The following is a 25,804-nucleotide window of genomic DNA, read 5'->3' on the forward strand; positions in this document are numbered from 1 at the left end:
TTTTTTCGAAATTTCACACCAGCTGCCCCTTGACTTCTATTGACCTATTGTTGCTGTTGCATTTGATATTGTCTTATGTACTTTCGTAGTATTTGTTTCTTTATGAGGAGGGAACATTTAACGTCTAAATCCCATTTCATGTTGAACAACGAACTCCGAACTACTAAACCATGGAACTATCTCTCCAAAGAATATGTTGGGAAGAGATTAGAGCAACGCTTATGTGTATAGTCCACCACAAAAATATAGTTCATTTTATGTTATACCCTAAATAAAGTATATAAAGTTCGACACGAAGTTTGTGTCACCCAAAAGAAATGCCGGACCCTCGATCTCTTTTAAATTATTTATATAAATGATCAGCGTGACGAGCTGAGTGGATATAGCCATCAGAAACATCGATATTAGACCTATATAGTACAATATATAGACTCAATACAAACTGATCAACGTCAAGTTCTTATATAGAAAACTTTTGTATTTGACAAAACACTGACCGATCAAAATCGAGATAAAGGTCTTTGTATACTCTTTTATGCTAGAAGAAATTCACCTGTGAAGGGTATTATAGCTTTGGTGTAAAGTTAAAGTTTGTTTTTTATATTGTATCATTTTTGAAATATTATTTTAAGGAATATACCATGTATTCATTATATACATACATATATTAATAATGAATGTGAAACTGATTTTACTACGAGCAATTACAAATTGGTGACCGGTAGTGAAGGTTTTGTTGACTACCTCTGCTTGTCCCAAAAATCTTCTATCGCCGGTCACGGTCTTTTGTGCTTCTATAGGATTATTCTTACTTACAATTAATAGCGACGGTCGACTACCCTCAATTTATGAACGAAATGCTTATAATTTAAATTGCAACTGACTCACTGAAATTACAAAGTTGCTTCCATTATATTCTTATCAGTCTATTAACCCGGACTGTATGGATTGCGATTTTGGCAGTCTGGAAAACTGGTTCAGTAAATTAGTGTTAACATTCATATATAAATAAGCTAAGTTTGTCTCTATATAAATTGCAAATTTTTTTACGTATTATCTGCCGAATTTCAACCCCCATTGCCAATAAATTCGCAAAATTGACTGACCTATGTGTATTATGATTGAATATGTGGGATTTAAATTAATTTAGATTACAATTTAGATTACAATTTTAAGTCTTCGATATAGAAAGTTTTGAATGGTGAACTAAGTAAATTGAGAGAGCGAAAAAAAATTAAACATCTCAAAAAAAATTATACCTTTAATAATAATTATTAGGAGTATTTTTATAAGTATAATAACAACTGTACCTAAGCCCACAGTTCTCCTTTAAGGTTTACTCGTTTTATTCTTTTGTAAAATTTTGCTACATCGTATAATAATTTTGTTCACCTAATGGTTGTTTGTATCTCCTAAAATTAATTAAGATAAATATTGAATTATATAAATTTAAATGATCAGGATGACGAGACGGGTTGAATTCCGAATGATTGCCTGTCTGTCCGTGCAAGTGATAATTTAAGTACACATGTTCCATGTCACCCAAGGTTAGTATTGAAGATGCGTGATCGGACCGAACTTATAAAGTGATATAACTAAGCTCCACAATAAGATACAATGTTATTTAGTTAGTACAACGAATTGCATTAGGGAGGGGCTTCTCCCTAGTAGGGCATAGTTTTTAAGTGGGCGTGGCTCCGCCCACATATCTGCACATATCTGCTAAACAATTTTTGCTAACCAAATTCGCTCAGACCAAATCTTTTTGGCATCCCTTTGACCCTATGAAAATGTTGCATTCGTATTGAAATCCCGCCCACTCCCCATATAACGGTTTTGTTTTTGTTACTAAAAGTGCTATAAATCTCTCAAAAAATGCGCTAGATATATACAATGTTACACCCAAAATGATTCGTAAGAGCTTTATAGGAGTCGCTGTAAAATTTGAGCGATGGTCGTGGTGGCGTATGCATTTAGGTGAAAACCCATATCTAGGAGCCTTCTCGACCAATTTCAAATTTGGTACATCGCATTATGCTAACATTCTAATCCTACAGTGCGAAAATGGACGAAATCGGACTATAACCACATATAACACAATTTTAAATTCCATCTGATTCCTTAACTTTCCAGTATACAAATCAAGCACCAATGAATGTATCGAAATGAAACTTTGCACGAAGATATACTACTTGATGACCAAACATTGTCAAAATCGGACTACAACTGTTCAAGCCCCCACATACCGAATATGTGGACCACAGTTCCTATTGCGAACTCAATATCAAAGGCAAGTAGATATGTTTGGCACTCTTTTTGAGGAATCATAAGGGTATTGTATCTGGACCGTAATTAAAAGATGGTCTTATTTTAATTAAATTAAGTAAGACGTCTTCTTCAGAAATAAGTGGTGTGTTAATTGAAGAATTCGGACACAGCACGTGCTGATAGGAAAAAGGTACAGTAGCTTGATTTGAAAAATTCTGCAAACATGAAATAATGCGATTGTCAGATGTTATGATATATTTAGATTTCACCGCGAACAGAAATCTGGAAATCCTGCGTTTGAAGTTAACGAAATCATAAAAGAATTTCGGAATACGTACAACATGATTTTTTACCTCCTTTAAGCAGGTTAGGTTAGGTTAGCCTGGTAGGTAACTGAGCCACGCATAGACCAGTTTTGGTCCTTTGCGATACCAGATAGAGTTCAGTTACAAGGTCATGAGGAGTAGTCATCCTTAAGGATGCCTGCGCTTGACGCGAACTTCAGTAAACTGTGGCCTCATTATCGATACCTCTTTCAGTGTCTCACACCGTGGGGGCCCCAAATGTTTAAAGCGTAGCCTTGTCAATGAGGGACAAGTGCACAAGAGATGCTTAGTTGTTTCCCTAGTGCCTTGCTCTTGACATTTTCTGCAGTTTTCTCGATCTGTTAGCCCCATTCTGCAAGCGTGTAGTGCCACCAAACAGTGACGAGTGAGTATTCCAATCATGTTCTACAGTCCCTTCTATCGAGTGCCAGTAGGAATTTTGTAAATTTCCGATCTACCGGCTTACACAAGACTTTTACAGTTTTTGCACCCAGGTAGATCGCTACATCGCATTTTGATTTTCTTTACCATACTTCTGTCCATATCGTCGTATATACAATGCAAAAGTTTTCCAATGTTGATCACGTCTCTCATTGCCCTCGATGCCTTTGTGATCTGGCACCCAGTAGAAGCGAAGTAGCTTCCTTTAAGCAACACTTCTCGCCGATATGCGAAATGAGGTTAAAGCCTTGATTGCTGCTTGGCTGTCCATGAAGATGTTGACTCTGGAGTTGTTTGCTGATGCATTAGAGACTAGCTTTGCGGCTTTCCCAATAGCAAAGATCTCTGCGTGAAATATACTGCAGTGGTGCGGCAATTTAAAATGCTACCTTATGCCTAACTCTGGACAGAGTATCCCTCCACCAACTTCGTCTATCATTTTCGAGCCGTCCGTATAAATGTTTAATGCGTGTAGCTAGTATGACTTTACAACAACCATTCTTACTTATGTTTACTCTGAACCTTCTTTCCCATTTGAAAAGTGGGATCATGTAGTCGGTACTTGCAACTGCACACCGAGCTATGCCCGAAATTTGTATATGTAAATTCTCCTGCCGCCAATAGTCGCTCCGACGATTTTGCCGCTCAGTTTTCAGCGAAAAGGTCTATTGATCGCAGGCTTAGCACTAGTTCAAGAGCTGCCGTTGGAGGGGTTCTCAGAGTTCCCGCTATGCACAGCGCGGCGGGCCTCTGAACCCTTGCGATTGGCTTTCGGTAGGTAGATTTCTGTAAGCCTGTCCACCACACTACTGCACCGTAGAGCAGAATTGGTCTTACAATCGCAAAGCTCCCAGGTTGTGCAAAGCATTTGCCTACACGCGTATAAGGCGTTGCTGCCTTTTTTACTTTTCATCTACATTGTGCTTCCACAGCAGTTTGCTGTCCAAGACTTCCCCAAAGTACTTTGTGAGGTCCTTGAGAGTTGTGTCTCATTTATCGAAGGGAGCCTTCATAGAGGGATGTCGTATTGCTTTGTGAAAACACGCAGATCCGTGTTTTCTGGATTTAACCCCAGACCCGCTTGTGATGCTTAATTCTGTACTGTATTGAGAGTGGTGGTCATTATACTGCTAATGGTGTGTAGACACCTTTCCGTTATTAAGATGGCAATGTCGATTGGCCCTTTCTTGGGGGCCTTGTCGTCTAAGTTCTTTAACCGTTTATTCACCACTAATGTCAATAGGAGCGGAGATAGCACTCCACTCTGCGGAGTACCTCTACAGACTTCCTTGGTCATTTTAGTGTTGTTGCTGTTGTTGTTGTAGCGGCAGAATTCTGCCGAGTTCTTGGCCGGAATAAATCCGGGTCCGTTCCGGTTACGTAGAACCGACTGTCGTGGGAACGGGTCATTTTTGTGTCGTTCCATTCTGCTCTTATCTTTCGAGAGATCAAGATGTTTCGGACCCAGCGTTGTATAGCAGGACCAAAACTATTCACTCGGTACTATTCAGAATACACTCAATACACTCCCAGAGCGCATTCCTTATATTCCAGAGGCTTTAGTGTACGCATGTTGCTCTTTGGATAATCTTCCACGAGGCGCAGCGCCCCTGATATGCACATCCAAAATTTTTTATAATGTTTTCAGCAGGAAGAAAGTTAAGCTTATTAGCCTAAACTCTTTCGAGTAAATTGGGTTGTTTCGGCCTGCCTTGTATATGAAAACTACTCTAGCCTCTCCATGAGTGCGGCACACAGCTGAACTTTAGGCATCGCCTTTAGCCACGGTACAGATAGATAAAGTACATTTTGCAACATGGCTGGAATGATTCCATCCATACCAGGAGATTTGAATGGGTCGAAAGAGCGGATTGCCTATTCAGCCTTCGTAATGATCGGGGAAGATTTCAGCACTATTCTCTTCATAGCTTGGACTAATCGCGTCCTTACAGCAAGGAAAGTGCACACTGACTAGGTCTTCCAATGAGTCCTCGCAGTTGTTCGTCCATTCCCCGCAATTTTTGCGAATTTGGTCCAACGTTTTTCCAGGACTTTCGTTTTGTCCGACGCATCAACTTTTTGCTCACCAATATCGCCGGTCTAACCTTGTTACTCACGCTCGGGGTATATGCACTGTAGTTTTGTGAACTTAGCGCTGATGTTATCCATGATTCCTGAACTAAAGCCACGTAGTAGGCGCTCTTCTCTAAAATGTGAAGGCGCTCTTCTCTCGGCTGAGACTGGAGGCTTACCCGGAGTACCTTCAGCTCTTGGTTTCGGACCCTCAGAGTGCTGAGTAGGTACCTTCTCCACCTCCTAAACGACTAGTGAAGTCGCCATGATCTCTTCTAAGCCGAGATCCTTCTCCACTTCATCTTTCTCCAGCGTGTTTTTATTGCCGTTGGCGGGGTGGCGTTTCTTGCGGCGACTTAACACGTTTCCAACGCCCCATTCCATCTTCCCGAACCTCGCGTAGAGAATGTCATCACCCTCCTTATGAATTCTCATGTTTCGGGTCTACCACGCTAAGAATGAGGACCTTCGCCTTAAGTACTGGTGGAATGTTGCTGCGGTCCACCACTTCCAGTTTCGCGTTTTCTCACAAGTTCGGAAGCGTTCTGACAGCTTCCCTCACTCATGTCAACGACAAGCCGACCGCCGCCTTGTATAGCGCTTTTGCCATCAACTCCTCTTTGCTTGGCTTCTTCCGGGGCCCTCTCTTGTTGCCACAGTTGGAACCCTCAGTATCCTAGGAGAGCTCAGAAGCCCTTTTTCTTTTTCAGCATTGGTACACACAGCGCTTTCTTGGTCCGAGTCTTCATGGACTGTGGCATCCGTTCGCTGTGGAGTTGGCTTGGCAGTAGTACTCTAGCCACAGCAACCTGCTCACTTTGCAGTGGAGGGGTGGCCGCTGGCGACACAGCTTGTCGAATCGCTGTGCCTGCCGGTGGTAGCAGTCTCATCTACCACCGACGTTTAGGCTAATATTCCAGCCCGCTTCGTTCCTTCATTGATCCCCTAGCGTTTTATATCTACCGCCAGGTACTTCATTAGCAATGGCTGTTGGGTACCCTCATTCACCATCTTCTAAGGTTGCATATAAAGCAGTCCATCATAGGAGAATGAATGGAGAAATACATCATTCACCGCTGGATGACGCCTGCCTGCAATGTCATGACTCAGCCAGCTGAGACTAGACATTACAAGCAGCGACACCCATTAAATATAATATATATTTTTATTTAGGTTTGAAACTGTCGACGCAATGCAGTTAATGTGACAGTTTGATTAAAATACAAGACACTTAATTCAATATCCCCATTATAATCAGGTCATGTTACAGTAGAAAGTTCCCTGAAAAACTTTTTTAAATTAGCTTTTGCAAAATTAACCGTTTATAGAAGCGAGAAGTTTGATGCTTATTATTCCCACAACAGCCGGTTCTTCGTTACCGGAATTGACCCGGATTTTATCCGGCCAAGGGCTGTTATTTCGGCACTCTAACCCTGTTTGGATCGGTAAGTGTTAGTTTGTCGTCATTACTTTTACACCTAGCAGCTGGGTTGCTCCGTATCCTCTTGACCCGTGCGGGCATCGAGTCCAACTCGAGCCTCGAGGAATTTTTTGGCTGCATATGCTCTAAAAGGCTCCATCCAAATTCCACCTCGGTTGGGTGCAATACGTGCAATGGATAGAGCCATCTTAAGACCTGCTCAGGCTTTAAGACCAATAGAGAGTGGACCACAAGTTGCGTGGCCTCATACTGCGACACCAGCCTGAACGGCTGTGCAATCTGCACCCCCCCTCTACCGTAATCCCGCTCCAATCCCCGTGCGAGAACCACTCAGCAACTCCTGGCTCCTCGCACAGTCTGTTCCGTGTGTCAAGTGGCGTCGCCAAATAACACCATAGTGCGACAACCGCCCATGCGGATATTACAGCTGCAACAACCACCATCTATACGTACCTCCCTCACCCCCAGGATCACAACCGGACACCCGCGACAAACGCGAATTCTACAATTTAACTGGAACTGCCCAACAGGATATCACCCGAACAGAGATGCGCTGCTTCGTGGTGAAAACCGTTTGGTGCTAGGTGAGTTTAACGCGCACCACGATCTTTGGCACTCCTGTCTGTCAAATGATCGTAGGGGGATGGAGCTGGCGGAACAGATTGACGATTTGACATTCTGCCCCGAATAAGGGATCTCAATTTGGAGGTTCGGCAATTGGTAAATCAACATAACTGGACAAAATGGATATAGCACCTGAAGTCCTGCAATCTCTCCACTGGTGTAAGTAAGCTTAGGACTACTGTCAAGGCATTGTCAAATCCGAGGAGGCATGGCCATCGAATTGAATTTCAACCCGGTCGTCAGTTTCTGCTGGGGTGTTTTCGTAGAAATCACCCCTGCAGTCGTCTGCTTGAAGCGGAACCGCCTCCCAGGAACATCAAGAGGTCATTCCTTGATTACGTCGAGGACATCAGACAGTACGCCGACCAGACTTCGAACGCAACGAACTAAAGACAAGCACTGACCGCCATTCACAGGGGAGCCATTAACACCTTCATCGATTCCCTTTCAGTGAATGGCGTACTAGGAGTCAAACCACCACCCATAGCAGACGTAGAGCTCGAGTTACCTCGCGAAACCCGAGTGAGCCTCGCGCAACTTCGTTCTGGATAGTGTAGCAGGTTAAACTCCTATTTATCCAGAATAGACCCCGACATTCTAAACATACGTCCTGCGTGCAATGCGGCTCCGCATGATACCACCTCTTTGCATGCCCAACAAACCCAACTCATCTAACACTTTCCCTATGGTCCGTCCCCGTCGAAACAGCCTGTTTCTTAGGCCTCCCGTTAGACGACCTCGACGACGACCAAACTATCACTAATCATCCAAGCGAGACTAGATAACCGTTACAACAACCACATGCTTATTATTCAATACATTGCCTATGATTTCGACAGTTAGAACTAGAGGAATAATCTGAATAATGGAACACTTTGTAGGGGTATCAACGTATACTAAATCTAAGAATTTACCAAATTTGTTTGGAATAAAATTATTTTGGTTCAGACCCAACACGGACATTTTGTCCAAAAACTCACTAAAGCATGGCCGATTGCAAATGGGCACAATATAATCATCAAAAGCTTTCCACGAGACTAACGGTAAATTGAAGTCTTCCAAAACCAATCTGATTAATTCGTCATCGAGATAGTAAATAAATAAAGCAACTATTAACAGAAACTCTTATACATTTAAATTTAATTGTAAAGAGAACATCTTTAGAAGGAATAGAAGAATATACGGCAAATTGAGCCCCTCCTCCGATTATGTTGAGTCGATCACATCTAAATATTTGAAATTCGCTGAAATCGTATTATCAATATGAGGTTTTAACCATGTTTCTGTAAATCCAATGAATAATTATGCTATAATGTTAGCACTCAACATTGACATTATTACTTCCCCTTTCTTTCACAAACGCCTTTTTAAGGTTTAAATTGAAATATTCTTTATTTTTTTTTTATTGAATGTTTTACAAGTTTTTTATTGGTTTAACACTTTTTTGATAAAAATTAATACTACGATTTTAAACCCAGAAAGTTTTGACGGTTGGTAGCGGAGATAGCGATTTCATACATTTACGTTGCGCAAAGAGATCGGTGGTCGCTCGTCGTCCCCTTTTTACCTCCTTCGGTGTGGTGTGTAGTGTGTCTTCATGTGTGGTGTGATCGTGATGATAGGGTTGGTGTGGAATGTGTGTGGAATGCAGGTGTGGTGATGTGGATGTGAATTGCTCATTTAACCATCCCGGCCCACCTAGGCAAATATGTAGCCTAGCAAATTCTGCAGTTGTTGCAACTAAACCCGTGGCTCTTTTTGTATGTGCGCTGTTTGGGGGTGAGCTGGAAAATGTGCTGTAATGCAGCATTGAATGATGTCGTTTATGACAATAAACGCAATTAAATTTGCTTTCGCACTCTTTAAGTGTATGTAAATGTGATAGGCAATTTGTACAAAGCCTTTTTGTTCGTACATAATTGTTTCGATCGGTAATATTCATTTTCTTGAATTTCTCGCAAGATTTGAGCTTATGCCCCCCTGTACACAGTTCGCACGACGTTTGTTTGTACTGTTCGGATGTGAACGTTTGATTTCTGAAGAAGCTTCTATTTAAATTGTTGTTGCTACTGGCTTGTGGCCTGTGGAAGCTTCTATTTAGATCGTGTTGAACAGTTTTCGTTCTGACCATTTTTTTATCTACCCTTTCTGCGATTTCGTACTGGGTAGTTAGGAAATCTTTCATTTGTTGCCACGTGGGGCATTTTCTTCGTGATGAGAGCGATTGCTCCCATAGTAGTAATGATTTTTCTGGTAATGCGGCAGTGCATATGTTTACCAGTATAGGGTCCCAGCTGTCTGTGGGAATATTTTGTGTCGATAAAACCGACAAACAATTAGAAACAGTGGATTGTAATCTAATAAATTCATCACTTGTTTCTTTCTGAATTTTTGGCAAGTTCATTAGTATCGTTACTTGCTTATCGACCAATATTCTTTCATTTTCGTATCTCGCTTTTAGAGCTTCCCAAGCCAGATTGAAATTATCGTCATTTAGTGCGAACTGTTTGACTATGACGCCTGCTTGACCTTTTGTTTTGTATCGGAGGTGATACAATTTTTGAGCATTTGTTAATTTTGGATGGTTTATGTAAACGGCAGTAAACATGTCTCGGAAGGACGGCCATTGTTCATAACCACCATGAAAGATTTCTGTGTCACATGCGGGCACCTTGAGATGGATGCCCGAACTTGCCTCTTGGCATTGGATTTGTGGCAGCTCTACTCTTGGCTGTGGAGTAGGTGCAATTGCTTTGATTAATTTTAATTGGTCAGAAATCATTGCTTTTGTTTCTTCGAACTGGTCTAAGCAGTTTTCGTATTTGGCGTAAGCAGAAGATTTGAAATTTTCCGGTAGATCTGAGTCGTCCGATTCTACGATTGCGTCATAAGCAGCTTGGAGACGTGTCCAAAAATTGTCAAGATTGTCTTTTTTAATTTTTAATACCGATTCAGAATTGTCCTGAATCGGCGAAGATGAAAATCGAGTGCAGTATCGTACTAGACTGTCACTCTCTGAGATAAATTTGGTGTATGAAATATCTTTTATCTTTTTTTGTTTTGTAGCCCCTTGCTTTGAGCGTGTAGCTTCTGCAGGTGTACATGGACTCTTTTCATCCGAAATCATTTTTGGTACTTTTAGATGTTGAATTGCTTTAGATTCCTTAGAATCTGCGTTCATTTAAAAAGATTAAAGTAAAATTAAAAATTTATTTTTTTTTTTGTTTAGATATATTTTATCTATTTCTCAGTGTGTACTGATGATATTGGATAAATGAAGAGATTACCTTTTAGATAAATAGTATATATATTTTTTTTTTTGTTGTATCCGGACTTCGCCAATACAAACGCGTATTTCGTTTTTCTTATCGGGTTTTATTTGTTTCCGCTTTTTTTTTTTTTCGCTTTGTATTTTATAATTTATTGTTACGTACTCGTTTGTATGTATTTTAATTGTGTATATTACCGAATTAAAAATGAGGTTATTAACCTTTGTACATAAGCGTGCACGTTATGTGCGTTTTTTTTTTGTGCATATGTAATATGCTTAAAAGTTTTGTTTGCAATCCTGCTTGTTTGTGTTTTAACAAGAACAAGGGGTATTGCAAGAAAAGTGCCGATACGGTCTTTGAATGTATGTACAACTGTGTGTGTACTAATTATGCGCTATTCCCACCAAGTATAAATTTGTCTTTGTTTTTTGTTGTAATAAATTTTAATTCTGTCTAAAAATTTAATACTTCCTACTTATGTACCGCAACGCTCAGTGTTAGGAAATTTTGTTATTATTAAGTTTAAGTCTTTTATTAATAGCAATAATTTTAACGAAAATAATTTTAAATATTGTACCTAATGTGTGTAGGGTATACAGACATAGGCAAATTTTAAGCCGTGTGTTTGTATGTATATGCTTGTTCGGTTGGCTATAGGAATGACGCGGGAAAAGAAAATAAATAATGTGCAGGTACACACTTTTTAGTTCGTATCGTTCGTGTATATATTTTAAGAATTATTCTCTTCGTAACTTTGTTAGTTACGTATATAAACGTATATTAAATGAAATATATATAATATATATTTGTAAGTACTTGGCAAGTAATCGTGCATATATGTATGTATGTTTTTCTCTCTTTTTTTTTTTTCGTTTGAATTTTATTTTATTTTTCCAATTTGCCTTGCTTACTTATTTTTCGCAATCCTGCTTATGATTTATTAAACATAAGGGGTATTGCCGGAAAAAGTGGTCAAGTAAGTACTTGAAAATTTTTTTTTTTTTTTTTGTTGATTAAATTTGTGTGTTTGGATACACAAAGGTAAGCATGTATAGGCTTTGGTTTCTTTAAAATAAATATGCTTTATATATACATATATGTATATATATATATATATATTGTATATATGGATGTATATAATGCACCAAACTGTATTCGGTTTTCTCGAAATTAACCGTACGTTAAAACAGTTTGGCCTGGTCCGCTATATTTGAATATAACCCGATTTTGTTACTTCTAACATACATATATGCCAATAAATTATAAAAAGTAAAAGGAATCGATACGACTCACTTTGTACCGCCTCAAGGGTATTTTGGGGGTTTTATATGTTGGTATACGTGTGCCAATGCAGAAAAATCCTTTCCTCCTCTCTGCTGTCCGAGCTTGCTTTTGTTGTCCTTTGTCCCTTAGGTTGTTGTATAAAATTTTTGTGTTTTATTTTTATTTCGCGCCCGGTTACTATTTAATTTTGTTGGTATGTATTGTAGGTATATTATGTTTAGTAATCGCGCCCGTTTAATTTGTGTTATTGTACAGGTTTCGCGCCCGTGTTTTATATGTTTTATGTTTGTTCACCGAAAGTATGTGAAAGGTTTGTTGCACTTTTTTATGTATTTTATTTTTACGGCACTGTATATGTATATTATTGTCTTCGGTACTTTTTTTTTTTTTTTAATGTATATTCACTTGTACTGCACTTGCTTGTTTCACTGTAACCTTTTTTTTTTTTTTTGATTTAGGTATATGTATTTAGTTATATGTATTGTATGTAAGTATTTGATCTCTGCACTTTATTTTATTTAATTATTTATTACTATTATTATTATTATTTTTTTCCTAATAGTGCCTTTCCGTAAGGCTCGAAGGACCATGAATAATTATGCTATAATGTTAGCACTCAACATTGACATTATTACTTCCCCTTTCTTTCACAAACGCCTTTTTAAGGTTTAAATTGAAATATTCTTTATTTTTTTTTATTGAATGTTTTACAAGTTTTTTATTGGTTTAACACTTTTTTGATAAAAATTAATACTACGATTTTAAACCCAGAAAGTTTTGACGGTTGGTAGCGGAGATAGCGATTTCATACATTTACGTTGCGCAAAGAGATCGGTGGTCGCTCGTCGTCCCCTTTTTACCTCCTTCGGTGTGGTGTGTAGTGTGTCTTCATGTGTGGTGTGATCGTGATGATAGGGTTGGTGTGGAATGTGTGTGTGGAATGCAGGTGTGGTGATGTGGATGTGAATTGCTCATTTAACCATCCAATTATATGAAAGTTACAATTAATACTGTTTAAGTATAAATTACTTCATTTTATACCTTTAACATTTTGATAACAAATCAATAGCGAATTTTTACCACAGTTTTTTTTATTTCCGTGGATCTTTTTTAAGGTTTTAACAGAAACGTCTATTTCAAACGATGATATACTTGTGTTGTAACTGAAGTAAAACTTACGGATATGTACATTGTGACCATAAAGTTTCCGGAAATTGTAAATAAAACGAAAAATTTCATCAACATTTATTTTGTCGCCTACAAAACATGCTCCATCTGAAGCTATACACATATGCCACCTCTTTTTCCAATTATCGAAACATGCCTTGTAGGGGCTGTCCGGGATCGCCTTCAGTTCTGGTAATCCGGTAATTTTCTTTTACGGCCTCAACCGAGTCGAAACGGGTTTCCACAGAGTGGTAACTTGAGTTTTAGAAAAAAAGTCGCATGGGGCCAAATCTGGTGAATATGGTGGTTGATCGTTGGTATTGAATGAGTTTTTGGTCTTAAAATACTTCACTACAGCTCGGTGCGTTCTGTATGCAAAAATTCAGCTCTTTTGGAACAAGCCGATCAAAGAAGCCTCTAATGCTCAAATAATCGGTCAAAATCAAACGAGCTGCTTCACGGCCGATGTTTAGCTTACGTGCTATCTCTCTAACACTCGCATGCCGATTTTCGAGCACGTAGCCTTCACTTTTTTGATGTTATCGTCAGTGATAGACGTGGAAGGACGACCGGAACGAGGCATGTTTTCGGCGGTTTCTCGACCATCCTTAAAGGCTTTATACCAGTTTTAGACTTTAGACTAGGTTTTCGATAGAATAGATTCACCATAAGCCTTTTTTTACATTTGCAATTATTCCGCACACGAAATTTGGTTCGAAACAATATTTATTCCTGGTCACAATATATAATAAATATTTAAACGCGACGAAACGTAAGACTAAGGACTCAACGGAGGTAGCTATCACCAAATTATTGACAGATGCTGTTGAGTTTTTAGAGGAAACATCTAGTTGAATTTACTCCTTATATATTGGTGAAACTTAGAAAACATATTTTTCTTTTACTAATATACAGTAATGCCAATAATAGATAAAATACGGTCAAAACTACCCTTTCTTCCATATCAAATATAAGATTTACAAACTTCCGTTTGGCTTTATACCTTATATGTATATTGGTCAAATGTAATATATAATATATTAGCAAACCTAACTGAGCGTGAATATATCATAATGAAAATATGTGAAAAGGGTCTACGAATTACCCAAACTCCCATATAGTACTATGAACATAAAATGATTTTCGTTATTCTAACAAACCTTATGCCGAATATCTCAGTTAGTGTATGAGTTATATATTTATGAAAGTGGTTGAAAGTATGTTCTCGAGTATACCTGAGCAATGTCAAAAGCCTTTTCTGCCCCTAAAGATTTCCGACCTCCCACCTCTCTTTAAACCGTTTCGGCTGGTCAAAAAAACATATTTTAGTGAAATTAAGTGGACAGACTTTCTTAAAAACTATGTAGTTTAGCGCTGAATATGAATGGAGTTGGTTTAGACAAACCAAACTAAACCGCATTGCGCTAGACAATAAGCCAAGCATTAGCAACAGAGTATCAAGTTGGTAACAAGGTTGCAGTATTGTTTAATTATTATGCAGCTCAAACGCACCCGTAATTATAAAACTAATTTAGTCTAAGACTTATACTATGTTCGCACCGAATTGAAATCCTCTTGAAAACACCATTTGTGGATTGTGGAACCAAAGTCGTTCTGACCGACATTGTGTGTTTTCGATGAGTTTTCATTGACAGTATTTGTTTACATTTGAATTGTACCCTACACAGTACGGTCATCTGATGGGTAATAAGACAGTCATAGCTGAAAAAATTTTGTCAGCGCGCAGAACAAAGTTTCTATCATTTTCTTAAGAGCCTTGTTTTCTTTTTGTTTGTTTTGTTTTGTTTTTTTCTGAGTCATTGCGGACCACAAATCCGTCATAGCTGAAAATTGTCAGTTATGACTGAAACGCTATCAGAAGTGAAAAATTCTTTTGCGCAGTAGATAATATAATTTTTATTTCTTTAATAAATTTCAAACTTTTAATCAAAATTAGTTATAATAATATACTTAAATATTATATAAAAAGGAATGCAACAAAAAATATAATAAAATATGAAAATATAAAAATAAATTTTCACTTGATGCCATCTCCTCCTCTCAATAGCTCTGCGTACGTCTTTCTCCAATCAGTGGATAGTTCTGAATTTAAAAATGCAAATGTAAATTAACAGTACTGACATATCAAATGTGAGTGTGTTGGTGAACCTATCAGCAGATAAACAAATTATCAACTGACATTTAGGGCTGGCAAAATTTGTCATCTGAAGCTATACACATATGCCACCTCTTTTTCCAATTGTCGAAACATGCCTTGTAGGGGCTGTCCGGGATCGCCTTCAGTTCTGGTAATCTGGTAATTTTCTTTTACGGCCTCAACCGAGTCGAAACGGGTTTCCACAGAGTGGTAACTTGAGTTTTAGAAAAAAAGTCGCATGGGGCCAAATCTGGTGAATATGGTGGTTGATCGTTGGTATTGAATGAGTTTTTGGTCTTAAAATACTTCACTACAGCTCGGTGCGTTCTGTATGCAAAAATTCAGCTCTTTTGGAACAAGCCGATCAAAGAAGCCTCTAATGCTCAAATAATCGGTCAAAATCAAACGAGCTGCTTCACGGCCGATGTTTAGCTTACGTGCTATCTCTCTAACACTCGCATGCCGATTTTCGAGCACGTAGCCTTCACTTTTTTGATGTTATCGTCAGTGATAGACGTGGAAGGACGACCGGAACGAGGCATGTTTTCGGCGGTTTCTCGACCATCCTTAAAGGCTTTATACCAGTTTTAGACTTTAGACTAGGTTTTCGATAGAATAGATTCACCATAAGCCTTTTTTTACATTTGCAATTATTCCGCACACGAAATTTGGTTCGAAACAATATTTATTCCTGGTCACAATATATAATAAATATTTAAACGCGACGAAACGTAAGACTAAGGACTCAACGGAGGTAGCTATCACCAAATTATTGACAGATGCTGTTGAGTTTTTAGAGGAAACATCTAGTTGAATTTACTCCTTATATATTGGTGAAACTTAGAAAACATATTTTTCTTTTACTAATATACAGTAATGCCAATAATAGATAAAATACGGTCAAAACTACCCTTTCTTCCATATCAAATATAAGATTTACAAACTTCCGTTTGGCTTTATACCTTATATGTATATTGGTCAAATGTAATATATAATATATTAGCAAACCTAACTGAGCGTGAATATATCATAATGAAAATATGTGAAAAGGGTCTACGAATTACCCAAACTCCCATATAGTACTATGAACATAAAATGATTTTCGTTATTCTAACAAACCTTATGCCGAATATCTCAGTTAGTGTATGAGTTATATATTTATGAAAGTGGTTGAAAGTATGTTCTCGAGTATACCTGAGCAATGTCAAAAGCCTTTTCTGCCCCTAAAGATTTCCGACCTCCCACCTCTCTTTAAACCGTTTCGGCTGGTCAAAAAAACATATTTTAGTGAAATTAAGTGGACAGACTTTCTTAAAAACTATGTAGTTTAGCGCTGAATATGAATGGAGTTGGTTTAGACAAACCAAACTAAACCGCATTGCGCTAGACAATAAGCCAAGCATTAGCAACAGAGTATCAAGTTGGTAACAAGGTTGCAGTATTGTTTAATTATTATGCAGCTCAAACGCACCCGTAATTATAAAACTAATTTAGTCTAAGACTTATACTATGTTCGCACCGAATTGAAATCCTCTTGAAAACACCATTTGTGGATTGTGGAACCAAAGTCGTTCTGACCGACATTGTGTGTTTTCGATGAGTTTTCATTGACAGTATTTGTTTACATTTGAATTGTACCCTACACAGTACGGTCATCTGATGGGTAATAAGACAGTCATAGCTGAAAAAATTTTGTCAGCGCGCAGAACAAAGTTTCTATCATTTTCTTAAGAGCCTTGTTTTCTTTTTGTTTGTTTTGTTTTGTTTTTTTCTGAGTCATTGCGGACCACAAATCCGTCATAGCTGAAAATTGTCAGTTATGACTGAAACGCTATCAGAAGTGAAAAATTCTTTTGCGCAGTAGATAATATAATTTTTATTTCTTTAATAAATTTCAAACTTTTAATCAAAATTAGTTATAATAATATACTTAAATATTATATAAAAAGGAATGCAACAAAAAATATAATAAAATATGAAAATATAAAAATAAATTTTCACTTGATGCCATCTCCTCCTCTCAATAGCTCTGCGTACGTCTTTCTCCAATCAGTGGATAGTTCTGAATTTAAAAATGCAAATGTAAATTAACAGTACTGACATATCAAATGTGAGTGTGTTGGTGAACCTATCAGCAGATAAACAAATTATCAACTGACATTTAGGGCTGGCAAAATTTGTCTTCTGATAATATCGATTAAACTAGAGCAGGCACCGATTATAATGAGCGGAATGTAAGTTTTCAAGGGGTTTTCAGCGAAAACTGTGTTTTCGTTTGACAGATTTTGTATAGATGAAAACACAAGCTTTCACGTGAAAACCTCTTTTGTCTATGAAAACACGAATTTTGTGTCGGTGCGAACATATTATTAAATTAAAAGATACAAACTTAATTGAATTTTATTCACGATTTCGTCGAACAATGAATGTTGAATTCTATAAAATGTTCGGTTCCACCAGAACTGCAATATATGCAACGATGGCGGAATGAGATTTTTAAGTTTCTTATTAGTTGTTTTATTAATTTATATTAAAGTTGCATTGTTGTTTGATATTGCATAACGACGATGTATAAATACTGTAGTCATACTGTATCGATACTTTGATTCGACATAAAGGAATGAGAAAACTGTGTAAAAATTACTAATTGTATCATAGGTAAAACTATGATAAAAATATTTATCTCTGGAGGTTTGTTTATAAAAGTTTAATTAAATTTCTTTAAATAAATTTCTAGAGATATATATGTATATATAATATATAAGAGTATATGTAAAATTGTAAGGAAATAATTTTTGTGTTTATGTAAACATAGTAATGCTCCGCCCAGTTATTTCCGAAAAGAACCTCATAAATCATTTAAAATCGACTTAATTACGGCTTCCTTAAAAATTGTGCCAAATATAAGTACTTGCCTTAAGCAAAATTTGCTCTAAAACAAGGAATATTTCCATCATTGTAGAAACAGTCGTTTTCCTTTAAATAAAAGTGGATTTAGATTATTCATTGATAAATAAAGGGGGATTGCAAATATATAACTTTGCTAATTTTATGTTCTCAGCACGGATTTCATAAAGGGACTTTTAGGGGTTTTAAGGAGAATAAGCATACTGATGTTATTTACACTGACTTGATTAAAGCTTTCGAGAAAGTAAATCATTCGACTCTTTTCAGGCAAGATATCCTCAATGGGTATCTTCTTATCTAAATAATAATATAACACAACGAGTGTTTCGCAAGGTAGTTATCTTGGCTCGATTCTGCTCTTGCATACTTATTAATGATTTTTTTTCTGTAATAGAGTACTCAAAAATGTTATTATATGACGTCAAGTTTTAAAATCATATATTTCAGCTGATAAAAGGTGTCTATCGCAAACAGACTTAAACAATTTGGTTACTTAGTTTGATATGACACTGAATCTTAAAAATGTAAGGCGATGTGCTTTTCACGTAGATCTGTAATAAAAACTATAATTTAGAGCAAATATTTAATTTTGCTGAAGCAAAAGGTGTTCTTAGTTTTGTTAAACGCTGCTGTAAAGAATTCAAAGATGAATGGCACTGTGTGACAAGAATCAACAGTTTGATGCAATGAAAAAAAAAAACCCCGAAAAACCATGCAGCTAAAAGAATCAATACTGTCATTATACTCTGAACAGGGTATTTAAATTTGCCACGATGTTTGTAACATCCAGAAAGTAACGTCTAAGACCCTATAACATATTATACATCTAAATGCTCAGCGTGACGAGCTGAGTCGATTTAGCCAAGTCCGTCTTTCTGTTCGTCTGTCTGTATATACGCAAACTAGTCCTTCAGGTTTTCAGATACCGATCTAAAATTTTGCAGGCGTTCTTTTCTCCCCAAGAAGCGGCTAATTTGTCAAAACCGCCGGTATCGGACGACTATGCTATACTATAGCTGCCGTACAAATTAACTATCGGAATCAAGTGCTTGCATGGAAAACTTTTTCATTTTAGGAGATGTCTTCACAAAATTTGTCATATATTATTAACTAATGCAATAGTGCAATTTCCGAAGAAATTCTTTAGATAGGATCAAGTAATTGTGTGAAAAACTTTTTTATTCGATATCCGGACGAAATTTGGCATGTATTATAATCTAAAGCAATAACGCAATGTCCAAAGAGATTGTTTGGATCGGATCACTATAGCATATAGCGGCCATGCAAACTGAACAATCGGAATTAAGTGCTTGCAAAACTTTCTCATTTGACGAGATATCTTTACGAAACTTAGTATGGGTTATTATCTTAGGCAATAATGATATTTCCGAAAAAATTGTTCAGGTCACATGACTACAGCATACAGCTTCCATGCAAACTGAATGATCGAAATCAAGTTCTTGTAAGGAATCTTTTGTGTAAAGAGCAAATTTACTCAAACACATCCTTTAAGAAAGTGAAAACACCTCGTATGGCTAAATAATAAATATAGTTTAAAAATTAAAAAAAAAAATGCACATTAAAGCACATTAAACTAAAAAGTTAAAAATAAATAAAGTTTAATTTTTTAGTTTTTTTAAACTATATTTATTACAACTATGGTTAGGCTTATATTGGATGATATCTGTGGCATGGAAGGGCATTTCCAATAGAATTCTAGGTTAAGTCTTCCTCCATAACTAAAAACCTTAAACAATTTTAAATCTACTTATACTCACTAGTCGTACGAAAATGCTCGGAATACGGGTAATATTCTTAGTGAAACTTCTGAATGGATTAGTTTATAGTTCTGTTCATTAATCTGAAGTACAGCTGCCATTCGACTACAGAATACACAATTCTACTATACGAGAGAGTATCATTTACCTACTTAAGATAATTGTGTATCTTATCGAGTTCTATCAATCCTTATTAAAGTAGGTTAAACTGTCAAAACTGGGAAATTGCTCAAGAGTAGTTGTCTACTTGATTTTGCGAATTGAAGACTTTGAATTTAAACATTTTATGAATTTTGACGAAATATTGGTTTTCACATTTTTTTCTTGTGGATTATTTTTTTAAACTTTACTTGTCTATTGACGCATTAATACGAACATATAAATTAATTTCAGTCTAATTAACATAACTATTTTAAATTCAATTAAACGTCATCGTTTTCCATTGCCTTATGTTTCTTTTTACGATTTCTTTAAAAAGTATAACGACAACATTAATTATTAATTGTAGATACAATTTTGAACCAAACGAACTTTTGCTGCATATGTCATGATTTCAATTTTCGTTCCCTCACATTTGATTTATCTGACTCAATTTTCAGCATTAAAGAGACTAGTAGGGGAGTTGTGAAATCCAAAACAGATTTGTGTAGATGTCAGAATTACAAATTAATTCTGATTTTCAGTGGTGTCACAGAATTTGATTGGTTTTTCGTCTCTTCGAACATACGCAGACAAATAATCGAATCAGCTGTTTACTATTGTGACAAAACTTGAAATGAATAATTCGAAAGCGTTTGATTAATTTAAAATTCTGAATAAAGTCTATTAAAGTTTACAATGAGTTCCGCTATTTGAGCTTTTATTTTATTGGAGATTATAGTAATCCACGCCCACCATGACGATTTTTGAGATAGAGCTATTTGTAGTTTTATCGCCGAACGCAATGGCAAAAACGGCATCACCATATCAAAGAAAGATTATTTTCTGTAAAAATCTTAAGGAGTTTCCAAAAAAAGTTAAGAAAAGGTCTGCGTTGGCAATACTAAGATTGTTTATGTTTGGTTTCGTCATTAATTGTGATATTTGAATATACACTAGCTGCGACTAAAATCGTTCGTGTTGTGTTTTACATGGCGGCAACAATATTCGTTGTCGCTCGTATTATGTTTAAGCTATTACTTGTATGCTTTTATATATGCTTACTTTACAGATTTACATATATCATATTACCGACTGAGTAAAGACGCATTTGAATGTTAAATTACGTTTTGTAAATTCTCTAATTTTCTTTCACAAATTCAATAATTGTGACATTTTGTGTTAAGTGGATTTACCTATATCATATTACCGACTGAATAAAGACGCATTTGAATGTTAAATTTCGTTTTGTAAATTCTCTTAAAATATCTAATTTTCTTCCACAAATTCAATAATTACGACATTTTGTGTTCTATTTTTATGTTTTTCTCCTATAGAAATAAAGATAAATTCCAGCTTAACAATATAAATTAATTTTTTAACTTACATTTCAAATCTGTCACCGACTATCCTCTTGCTTTGTTTCTGATAACAAAACCGATAAAATTGGTTTCCGTGACACCCAAAACCGATACAATTTTTGTTTTGATTTTTTTATTGGTTTCAATTCTGATTTCGACAACGATTAGATTCTACAACACCCCTGGGTATAACTTTCTCTTAATAGAATCGTAAAAAGTAGTATAAGGTACCTGTAACTGAGTAGGTTTAGATCTCGACGATTGAAAAACTCTCTTGCCTTTCACGACTTGGCTAATGCTGCACATATGCGGATAGCGCCCCTCGCGTCTGTTGGCTGGAGGAGGGTATATTTGGGTTATTATTACTTCACAATTGACTTTTGTCTCTCTTTATAATATATAATAGTACATTTTTGTTTAATTATCCAATAAAAAAGCAACAAACATTTACCGACCTGAACGATCTTATTTTATAATATTTTTACCATTGCTAAAACTGCAAACAACTATAACTACGAACGATATAACCTACAAGAATTAGTAAGCTTATTTTTACTTACAAAATTTAAACTATTTTCGCACCGAATTGAAATCTTCGTGAAAACACAATTTGTGGATTGTGGAACCAAAGTCGTTCTGACATTGTGTGTTTTCGATGAGTTTTCATTGCTAGTTCACACATCTATTTGTTTACATTTGTTATGTACCCTACAAGAACATTGACGGTCATCTGATGGGTAATATGACAGGTAAAGCTGACCATAAATCCGTCAAAGCTGAAAATTGTCAGTTATGACTGAAACGCTATCAGAAGTGAAAAATTCTTTTGCGCAGTAGATAATATAATTTTTATTTCTTTAATAAATTTTAAACTTTCAATCAAAATTAGTTATAATAATATACTTAAATATAAACAAGTAAGGAAGGGCTAAGTTCGGATGTAACCGGACATTTTATACTCTCGCAAAGTCAAATGGTATACGCGTTTGAGATTTCTTTGTGGATTGACTGATATTTTCGGTAGAAGGTCAACTATAGGCACTGGGGTCCACATATTTAGTACTTAGGGGTTGAACAGTTTTGCTTCGATTTAGACAATTTTTGGCCGCAAGGTGGCATACTTTAATTGCATTATTCACGCAAAGTTTTACGCCGATATAATCATTGTTGCTTGATTTGCATAGTGGAAAGTGAAAGAATCAAGTGGTATTTAAAATGGAGTCATATGGAAAATAGGCGTGGTTGTAATCCGATTTCACCCATTTTAGCACTATGACATAGAAACATGAAAAGAACGTTACGCACCGAATTTGGTTGAAATCGGTTAAGCAGATCTCAAGATATGGGTTTTCACCTAAAAGTGGGCTGTGCCACGCCCACTGTCTAATTTTGAACGCGGTTCCTATAAAGTCATCTCATACCATCTCAGAGATAAAATTTAATGTCTCTGGCGTGTTTAGTGCTTGATTTATCGCGCTTTTAGTAGTTTTTAACAGTACCGTTATATGGGGAGTGGGCGGAGTTGCCACCCGATTTCAACTATTTTCACACCGTCAATAGAAGTGCTAAAAACATTTGCTTCCAGTGAATTTTGTTATTATAGCATTAGCGGTTTAGGAGATATGCACATTAAACCTATTAGAGGCGGGACCACGCCCACTTTTTAAAAAAAAATTTTAACTGCAGATGCCCCTCCCTAATGTGATCCTGTGTACCAAATAACAGTCTTGTATCTTATTGCGGAGCTTAGTTATGACAATTTATTTGTGTTTGATTAATGGCGTTTTGTGGGCGTGGCAGTGGTCCGATTACGCCCATCTGCAATACCAACCGTCTCACGGTACCATGAAACATGTCTACCAAGTTTCATAAAGATATCTCAATTTTTACTCAAGTTAGAGCTTGCACGGACGGACGGACAGACGGACGGACGGACAGACAGTCACCCGGATTTCAACTCGTCTCTTCATCCTGATCATTTATATATATATAACCCTATATCTAACTCGATTGATTTTAGGTGATACAAACAACCGTTAGGTGAACAAAACTATTATACTCTGTAGCAACAGGTTGCGAGAGTATAAAAAGAATGCAACAAAAAATATAATAAAATATGAAAATATCAAAATAAATTTTCACTTGATGCCATCTTCTCCTCTCAATAGCTCTGCGTACGTCTTTCTCCAATCAGTGGATAGTTCTGTATTTAAAAATGCAAATGTAAATGAACAGTACTGACATATCAAATGTGAGTGTAGTGGTGAACCTATCAGCAGTTTCTTGTAGGGTATGTTTAGGCCAATGTTCCCTCATTGTAATTAACATTTTAGCACAGCTAACATATGCGCCTTCTCTATTCATTAACATTCTCTGCTTGAACGGAGCATACAAAAACGCATTCCATACTATTTGTAACTAACTTTCATAGATCGAAATGCCTAAAATCTCTGCAAAGAAAACTCCAGAGACACAAGCTCAAGAAAATGTGCCACGTGTTTAGAAAACGGTTAAGTCAGGAGCGGAGCGTAATCCAGAATACAGAGCACGAAAAAAGGCTTGGAAATCTGCTCAAAACCAATACCCGATTGCATCCAACGACAATGTATGTATTTTGAATGACGAACCACCGCACCATAATGCAGTCGTAAATAAAAATATTTCAAGGGACAATAGTAGTTTTCATTTTCGGGAATTTTTTTATAGTCAAGATAGTACTCAAAATTTACAAAATGATGATAATCATCGCTTAATTCTTGTTCCAGCTGACATCCATCACCAATAGTCATATTTGCCCTCAACTAACATAAGAAGTACTTTTTTAAATGATCTGAATAGTTTTTGTGCTGTTTGTGGTGAGTCCTATTTGGACTACTTTGGGAATAAATACATAGAAGATAACTGGTTGATATACGTCGAACTTAAAATGGTATATTTTCTTTTGGGTCAACAAGGAGGAGATGCTAAATACTCCTGTTTTATGTGCTTATAGGATAGCCGAGCCAAGACAGATCACTGGACAAAAAAAAATGTTTTCCGTAGAGAGTGAATTTAGTGACGGATGGGGAATGTTTTTAATATATCAGTAAAATATTTTAGCAGTCGGCATATGCTGCCCATATTCCATTCATGCCACGTTCGCCTGCTTGTTGAGCAAGTCAGGGCTTGCTTCCACTGAGACTCAGCTATGTTTATAACATGTTTGTAGATGTGGCTAGTTCATCTGCTACATAGTTCCCGGGAATATCACTATGTCCTGGGACCCATTGAAGTTTTATCGTGAAATAGGATGTCAGATCCGCTAAGAGATCAAGGCACTCTTTCACTATCTTAGACGAAATCCTAGGAGACATTAGTGATCTCAAAGCCGCCTGGCTAACTGAATATATAAATATATTTCTTGTTGTGATCGCACTCCTTGTCAGTATAAGAAGGCTTTCTTTAATTGCTGTGACCTCTACTTAGAAGACACTGCATGGAAGACGAAAAGCGATTTTGGTATCTAGCTTAGATTAGATTAGATTTGAAAATGAGGTATGCACTGCGACCTAGGGTCTATTGTGCCCTCTCCTCCATCACATGCATTCCCAAAGTCCCAGCACCCTGAAAAACTCCAGATACATGCTGGGTGCTATTGAGGCAATGTGATCCCTGGTCACAAAAATGGAACCGAGGGCCTTGAACCTGCGTCTACAAATTGCGGTGCAATCTAGGATTAGGTGTTCTGGTGTTTCCGGTCCCCAATGTATGGTTCTGGCCCCATCATTCTTGTAGTCGCAGCAGAGCGGGCGAGTTCGTCTGCCAGCTCGTTGCCGGCTACCCCTTTATGCCCCGGCACCCAGATCAGGTGTACACGGTTGCAAGCTGCTAGGCGGTTAAGCCTTCCTATACACTCCTCCACTAATAGCGATCGTATCTCATAGGCCGATATCGCTTTTAGCGCCGCTTGGCTATCGCTGAGTATTGCGATACTCTTATTCCGATAGTTGCGTTGGAGATTTATTACTGCGCACTGACTTATGGCAAATACTTCTGCCTGAAAAATGCTTGGAAAACTGCCCATGGGAATGGAAAGCTTGGTGTGCGGTCCCGCAATGCCAGCGCCAATTCCTTCTGGTGTTTTCGAGCCGTCAGTGTACCACTGAATAGTGCTACCTCTCAGCAGTTGGTCAAGTGTGGAATCGCTCCAGTTCGCCTTACAGCCGAGAGTAACTTTAAACTTTTTCGTAAAGTTTACTCTCTTCGTTATACCGTCGTCTCTTGGAAGGAGGGCCAGTGGCGTGTTATCTTCTAAGGCCCTCATTTGTTGAGACGAGATTAACTTCCCTTTACCATACCCCTCTGCTGTCATAAGCAGCATGGTATGCTTCGCAGTCTGATTGATAACCAAATGGAGTGGTGTGAGCTCTAGCATGACCTCAAGTGCTGCGGTGGGGTAGGTGCGCATTGCCCCAGTGGCGCAGACGCAGGCAAGTCTCTGCAGCTTCGATAGCTGAAGACCTATCGAAGTCTGCTTTGCTTTCGATGCCCAAACCACCGCTCCATAAGTAACAATAGGTCTCACGA

General features: G+C 37.2%; 1 protein-coding gene and 1 pseudogene across 6 annotated transcripts in view; one reads left to right on the top strand and one right to left on the bottom strand.

Annotated features, from left to right (window-relative positions):
* The window catches only part of vari (MAGUK p55 subfamily member vari), a 241,940-nt gene that overhangs the window by 40,158 nt on the left and 175,978 nt on the right, over positions 1-25,804 (top strand). The window lies entirely within an intron of this gene.
* LOC138856042 (uncharacterized) lies at positions 2,723-4,028 on the bottom strand (annotated as a pseudogene).

The sequence above is a fragment of the Bactrocera oleae genome, chromosome 3 (genome assembly GCF_042242935.1).
Source record: "Bactrocera oleae isolate idBacOlea1 chromosome 3, idBacOlea1, whole genome shotgun sequence".
In the NCBI taxonomy this organism is placed as follows: Eukaryota; Metazoa; Arthropoda; class Insecta; order Diptera; family Tephritidae; genus Bactrocera; species Bactrocera oleae.